Genomic DNA, 7,953 nt, shown 5'->3' with positions numbered 1-7,953 from the left:
AATATTTAAATATATACTGTAAGTTTAACTCAGTAGCTACATTACTATTGTTGGTATCGTGTTTCTATGTTGGGTCAGTGTCATTGTATTGCAATGTTTTTAAAGAATTTGACAACTATTGAAGTAATTTTTTGAAAATGTTATATAATTTATGTCACAGTACCAGCATCACCAGTTGTTGGGATAGTGTTACCCTGTTGTCTCTATGTGGTTCACTTTGCATAGCACTGCTGTTTCAGATAATAAGATTTTTGTATTTAATGAATTCTCATTGAATTTGACTTATTTTTTGAAGGGAATGCTTTATTAAAATATGAATGTTGATGTTCAAAATTTCAATTTTTTTTTTATTACAAATATATGTATACTGAACCTCTACATTTTTTTCATTTGAGAATTTTCAAATAGCACCTCTTTTATGTTTTGTGAGGTTATAGATGAAAGAACAGTGGGTTATTAATTCTAAACAAAAAAAAAAAAAAAAAAAAAAAAAAAAAAGACATTTAACAAACTGGCATCCTGATGATGCTTTTATCATTTAATCAGTCAAAATTGCCTGTCGTTACATTTTATTTGAGATAGCACCAGAATGTAAAAATCACAGGTTAAATAGAATTGAGCATAAAAATAATAATTGTACTGTCCAGGTGTAAGGTCAGGTCAGGACCCACACATATACACTACAAGGGGCCAATACAGTTCTTATGTATAAATACAAACACAATACTGTGCCTTGGTATATCCCAGATGGGCTTCTTAAAGAGTGACCAACATGAGTCTGATGCGTGTTACCCGGTTGGGCCCCACATTAGCCCCAGTCAGATTCTACATGAGATGCATATGGGCTAATCCAGATAGGGCTGACATGGAACCCATGGACAAACCCATTTGGGGCCCATACCTCAAGCCCATATCGTGCCTACATGGGCCCCACCATGACATGTTGGCTGGGATCACACAAGCAAAGCTATCAAAGAATGATCAATAATAATGCAATCAGACAAAAGCACTAGAGGGCACCGTCTATAGCAGTAAATACTCTCAACAATCAACAAAACAGTTAGAATAGTACTGAACTGCAGATAACAGTTCATTAACTGTGAAATGAGTGAATGACCCCCATACGCCCATTTAAAACACGAAGTCCCGCCCCGTCTTGAAGATGATGATGACAAACCCTAGAAACGTCCACTGGAGGAGATCTACGTGCATCTGTTACCAAAAATCCATTAACTTCACAAACGGAGATTTCCGTTCAACTATAAATTGCTTAAAGCAGAGACTCATAGATATCTGCGAGATGAATCACAATGCACATTCATACTGTGGGTTAATGCAGAGGAGCGCTCATGGTAGGTTTCCAGCATGAAACAATGTATCCGTTATAATCAAGACGCGCGTTTAAATGTACCCGTCTGCGTTAAAACGTTCTAGTGTTGTTACGTTCTAACGAGAGCAGCGATTCCAGTGGATACTGCGTTTCATCTGTTGATCATCGCAACTTTCGGTTGATCTAAATGCTCATTGATGCCATTGCTTTGTGTGCTAGATGTGATCGTTTAAAGCTATCGGTGTCATATTTTGTGACGAAATCATGCCATGACATTGGTGTTCTATGTGAATATGCTTTATGTTGTTATCGAATGATAGCAGGACGATATGGTCATTTAAGGATGTCCAGATCTCTCATAATTCCAAATGTTAGCCTACTAGCATCCAAGCAAAACAAGATCTACAACGGTACAACTTCTTTGAGGTATTTAATGGGATAAATGAGTAAAGAGATGCTCATTCTCTCCTGATAACGGTTGGATGAGATCATAGCAAAGATATCTGGAAATGTTAGGCCCCTCCTGGACTATGCTTGGCTGTTGTAGAGAAAAGTTGTTAAAGAAATAGTTCACCCAGTATGTAGGACTTTCTTTCTTCTGGAGAACTCAAGCGAAGATTTTGGGATGAATATTTCAGCTCTGTAGGTCCATATAATGCAAGTGAACGGTGATCAAAAATGTGAAGCTCCAAAAAGCACATAAAGGCAGCATATAAGTAATCCATATGCCTTGAGTGGTTTAATCCATGTCTTCTGAAGCTATCAAAAAGGTTTTGGGTGAAAACAGACCCAAATGTAACTCCTTTTTCACTGTACATCTTGCCATTGCAATCTCTAGGCACGATCATGATTTCACGCTCGATTATGCTTCCTAGTGCTTGCAAAACCACTGCTAGAGAAAACAGGTGTTTGTGTTATTGGACATTTGTAGCCCTTGTGACAACTTTCCTTGGTCTCCCCTTTGTCTTAAATAAATATGGTATATTCATATGTGTAATTTGTTTACTGAAATATGGCATCTGACAAACCTTACTGTATGCTTAATCCAGAAGAAAGTTTAAGGGTGTGGTTTTGTAGGTTGGCATAATTAAGTATTTGTCTAGATGGTTTAGTTGCAGGCGTGCTTTCAGATGACTAATAACTAAATGTAATTAGGATTATGCAGGAGACATGTATTAGCTGGTGGAAAGACTGGAGCTTGTGGTGATCTATGGGTAATTGGGTGTGTGCTGTAGGAGTCACTGGAAACACAAGGCAAGCAGCAGGGCTTCAGTCCCAAAGGGTTCAGCTACAGACTTAAAATTGTCATATTTTCCTTGCACTCATGTTGTTCCAATTCCATACAACATTCTTTTTTTCCATTCCATCTAACACAAAAGGAGATATTAGGGAGAATGTTAGCCTCAGTCACCATTCACTTTCATTGCATCTTTTTTTTTTTTTTTTCCTTCTGTGTGGTCTGCGTGTGCCACCCTACTGTGGCTGTTGACACTCATATAACCAAGAGCTCTGGCTGTTTATGGAAAATATGAGACATGTACAATGTGTGGAGACCCATACTCCTAATATAGACTTTTACTGTGGAAAGTGTAGTGCTGTTGAGATGTTTATCTATGGATAGTTTGCTCCTGACAATCTCTATTTGAAGCACAAGCTGTATCTGTGTTGCAGAAACTTGCTTAATGGGTATTAGTTGTATGACTTTGTAATTTAAAACTGTGTTATTTATTCATTGATTAAGTTTGGTAAGCTTTTCCCTTTAGAGCAGTGACTATTTTCATTGCAAATAATTGTGGTATTTTAAAATGAGGGTTTTGTTAACCAGCATCAAAGAGTAATAAAGTCCTGCACCCTTTAGAGATATGAAAAGAACGTTTTCGATGTTTTGGTAATTAATTTCTTTTTTTAAAAAATTGGCTCGAAACCCAAAAGTGGTTTGCTGGTCTGTTCTGAAACAGTTGACAGAAAAAAAACAAAAAAATAAAAACAATGCTATATACACAAAATTAAATACAACTCACCATTTAATCTTGTAATCGGAATAGAAAACAAATGAGAATATTTCTGCAAGCAGTAATTAACAGGGTTCAAGCTTTCAAGGGCCTTTAATTCCATATGTAAAAGGAAATAAGTATTAATAACTGTCCATTAGCACCTAAAATAGAGATAAATTGCCATAATTTTCAGAACCATCAGGTTAAGGACCACAGAGATATGGCCTTTTTAACTTTCCTTTCTGTTATAGCGCCACCTATTGTCCGATCTCCACCAAATTTTGCATGCATCTTCAGAGTGTACTAACTTGATGAAAAGTTGTCCTTTAGGAGTGAGTTATAGGCTTTTGGGTATATTAGGCCATTCCAATATTTTTAAATTACCCTGTTATAGCCATGCAATAGAAAACATATACAGGTGCATCTCAATAAATTAGAATGTCATGGAAAAGTTCATTTATTTCAGTAATTCAACTCATATTGTGAAACTTGTGTATTAAATAAATTCAATGCACACAGACTGAAGTAGTTTAAGTCTTTGGTTCTTTTAACTGTGATGATTTTGGCTCACATTTAACAAAAACCCACTAATTCACTCTCTCAACAAATTAGAATACATCATAAGACCAATAAAAAAAAAAAAACATTTTTAGTGAATTGTTGGCCTTCTGGAAAGTATGTTCATTTACTGTATATGTACTCAATACTTGGTAGGGGCTCCTTTTGCTTTAATTACTGCCTCAATTCGGCGTGGCATGGAGGTGATCAGTTTGTGGCACTGCTGAGGTGGTATGGAAGCCCAGGTTTCTTTGACAGTGGCCTTCAGCTCATCTGCATTTTTTGGTCTCTTGTTTCTCATTTTCCTCTTGACAATACCCCATAGATTCTCTATGGGGTTCAGGTCTGGTGAGTTTGCTGGCCAGTCAAGCACACCAACACCATGGTCATTTAACCAACTTTTGGTGCTTTTGGCAGTGTGGGCAGGTGCCAAATCCTGCTGGAAAATGAAATCAGCATCTTTAAAAAGCTGGTCAGCAGAAGGAAGCATGACGTGCTCCAAAATTTCTTGGTAAAGGGGTGCAGTGACTTTGGTTTTCAAAAAACATAATGGACCAACACTAGCAGATGACACTGCACCCCAAATCATCACAGACTGTGGAAACTTAACACTGGACTTCAAGCAACTTGGGCTATGAGCTTCTCCACCCTTCCTCCAGACTCTAGGACCTTGGTTTCCAAATGAAATACAAAACTTGCTCTCATCTGAAAAGAGGACTTTGGACCACTGGGCAACAGTCCAGTTCTTCTTCTCCTTAGCCCAGGTAAGACGCCTCTGACGTTGTCTGTGGTTCAGGAGTGGCTTAACAAGAGGAATACGACAACTGTAGCCAAATTCCTTGACATGTCTGTGTGTGGTGGCTCTTGATGCCTTGACCCCAGCCTCAGTCCATTCCTTGTGAAGTTCACCCAAATTCTTGAATCGATTTTGCTTGACAATCCTCATAAGGCTGCGGTTATCTCGGTTGGTTGTGCATCTTTTTCTTCCACACTTTTTCCTTCCACTCAACTTTCTGTTAACATGCTTGGATACAGCACTCTGTGAACAGCCAGCTTCTTTGGCAATGAATGTTTGTGGCTTACCCTCCTTGTGAAGGGTGTCAATGATTGTCTTCTGGACAACTGTCAGATCAGCAGTCTTCCCCATGATTGTGTAGCCTAGTGAACCAAACTGAGAGACCATTTTGAAGGCTCAGGAAACCTTTGCAGGTGTTTTGAGTTGATTAGCTGATTGGCATGTCACCATATTCTAATTTTTTGAGATAGTGAATTGGTGGGTTTTTGTTAAATGTGAGCCAAAATCATCACAATTAAAAGAACCAAAGACTTAAACTACTTCAGTCTGTGTGCATTGAATTTATTTAATACACAAGTTTCACAATTTGAGTTGAATTACTGAAATAAATGAACTTTTCCACGACATTCTAATTTATTGAGATGCACCTGTATATTTTTAATATAATTATTGATCTAGGCTCGGTCCACAGTGTCTTCCTGTACATGTTTTGTTGATGTTGAATGACAAACCTATGACTAGTTCAGAAAAGTATTTTATTTTTTTTAAACAAATTAATTGATTGATACAAATGGTTCTTGAGCCAAAGTTGTTCAGAAAGAGATCTATCAATCATATGATTAAAGGTGGGCAGTATGACCATAATCTTTATATAACGATAACGATATGCCATGATATATAATAATTTTTTGGAAAATTCATAAAAATTGGTTAATATATTGAATAACCATATTGTACTGCCTATTTTTGGATAATTCAGTCAGTGAATTTAATACTTCCTCTTATACAATTTTCTCTTTATTTGGAACTTGACAATAGTCTAAGTAAAAAAATAAACAAATAAACAAACATTCAACTTGGTTTTAAATCATTCTTTCCATAATGCTAAATTTCACATTATGCCACATTTCTGTCTGATATGTTGTTGACCAATAGTGTTATTATTATAAAATTTCCTCAAGAAACTCAAGATCTTCCAAAAGCAATGCAACAAAAATTATGCATAAATAATTTTAAAAAAATCCAGCGAAAATAAACAGGTTTTGCTGAAAATATCTAACATTATGTGAACACTTCTTGCAGAAAATAAATATTTAATAAATATACAAATTGCGGATTAATTTTTTCTGCTCTGTGTTGGCTTTTGTGAACCTACGCCACATATTCATATCGCCCAGCCCTACATATGATATTAATAACGTGCAACAACACAGAATATACAATCATTTTCACACATGTAAAACATGTTAGTGCCTCCAAGTGGCCAAAGTTTTTCAAATTTTGCACAGATTCTTGGGGCAAGTGTCAAATAGGCACACCACATTTAATTTCAATAGGCCTTTGTTAACCTTGTCTAATAGCTGCTGAAAGTTAATTGGTCAATGCGGCCGTGTTTTTCAAGAAATGCCATTGTCCTCATAGACCTTGATGGCACCTTGGAAAAAGACACTATGCTAAATTTTTAGTCGATCAGACCAACAGTTCCAAAGTTAGAGCTATTTATGTTTTTCATAGGTAGGTATAGCGTCACCAAGAGGCTGCAGAGTGATTTTTTTTTAAATTTTTTTTATGTGTCCTCCGATTGAACCCGTACATAAGTGTCCCAAATCTGGTTAAAATATCTCATTCATTTTAAGAGTTATAACCATTTAAGTAAAAGTGGCCAAGCCGATTCCAGTTCCCGATTCAAATGAAACTGGAAAAAAATACGTGCATTTAAAATGTGTGTTGTTCAGCTATCTGAAAGATGACTTTACAACAGTTGTCAACATCTCTCTGGCAAAGAACCTACTTCATCTGTGCATTCTCTACCGGTCGATCGAGATATATATAATATAATCAGTTGTGCTCAAAAGTTTGCATACCCTGGCAGAAATTGTGACATTTTGGCATTGATTTTGAAAATATGACTGATCATGCAAAACAACTGTCTTTTATTTAAGGATAGTGATCATATGAAGCCATTTATTATCACATAGTTTTTTGGTTCCTTTTTAAATCATAATGATAACAGAAATCACCCAAATGGCCCTGATCAAAAGTTTACATACCCTTGAATATCTGGCCTTGTTACAGACACACAAGGTGACACACACAGGTTTAAATGACAATTAAAGGTTAATTTCCCACACCTGTGGCTTTTTAAATTGCAATTAGTGTCTGTGTATAAATAGTCAATTGAGTTCGTTAGCTCTCACGTGGATGCACTGAGCAGGCAAGATACTGAGCCATGGGGAGCAGAAAATAACTGTCAAAAGACCTGCGTAACAAGGTAATGGAACTTTATAAAGATGGAAAAGGATATAAAAAGATATCCAAAGCCTTGAAAATGCCAGTCAGTACTGTTCAATCACTTATTAAGAAGTGGAGAATTCTGGGATCTCTTGATACCAAGCCAAGGTCAGGTTGACCAAGAAGGAATTCAACCACAACTGCCAGAAGAATCGTTTGGGATACAAAGAAAAACCCACAGGTAACCTCAGGAGAAATACAGGCTGCTCTGGAAAAAGACGGTGTTGTTGTTTCAAGGAGCACAATATGATGATACTTGAACAAAAATGAGCTGCATGTTCGAGTTGCCAGAAAGAAGCCTTTACTGTGCTAATGCCACAAAAAAGCCCGGTTACAATATGCCTGACAACACCTTGACACACCTCACAGCTTCTGGCACACTGTAATTTGGAGCGACGAGACCAAAATAGAGCTTTATGGTCACAACCATAAGCGCTATGTTTGGAGAGGGGTCAACAAGGCCTATAGTGAAAAGAATACCATCCCCACTGTGAAGCATGGTGGTGGCTCACTGATGTTTTGGGGGTGTGTGAGCTCTAAAGGCACGGCAAATCTTGTGAAAATTGATGGCAAGATGAATGCAGCATGTTATCGGAAAATACTGGCAGACAGTTTGCATTCTTCTGCACAAAATCTGCGCATGGGACACTCTTGGACTTTCCAGCATGACAATGACCCTAAGCACAAGGCCAAGTTGACCCTCCAGTGGTTACAGCAGAAAAAGGTGAAGGTTCTGGAGTGGCCATCACAGTCTCCTGACCTAA

General features: G+C 37.3%; 1 protein-coding gene across 3 annotated transcripts in view; it reads left to right on the top strand.

Annotated features, from left to right (window-relative positions):
* The first annotated feature begins 1,177 nt into the window (after positions 1-1,177).
* The window catches only part of LOC127422885 (phosphatidylcholine:ceramide cholinephosphotransferase 1-like), a 51,132-nt gene continuing 44,356 nt past the window's right edge, over positions 1,178-7,953 (top strand). For all 3 annotated transcript variants that reach the window (XM_051666705.1, XM_051666699.1, XM_051666697.1), the window contains exon 1: positions 1,178-1,352. The gene's annotated coding sequence lies outside the window, so the exon portion shown is untranslated. The remainder of the gene's footprint in view (positions 1,353-7,953) is intronic.

This window comes from Myxocyprinus asiaticus, chromosome 32, assembly GCF_019703515.2.
Source record: "Myxocyprinus asiaticus isolate MX2 ecotype Aquarium Trade chromosome 32, UBuf_Myxa_2, whole genome shotgun sequence".
Classification (NCBI taxonomy): domain Eukaryota; kingdom Metazoa; phylum Chordata; class Actinopteri; order Cypriniformes; family Catostomidae; genus Myxocyprinus; species Myxocyprinus asiaticus.
The sequence above is the reverse complement of the archived record's forward strand: the minus strand, read 5'-3'. Positions and strand labels throughout refer to the sequence as shown.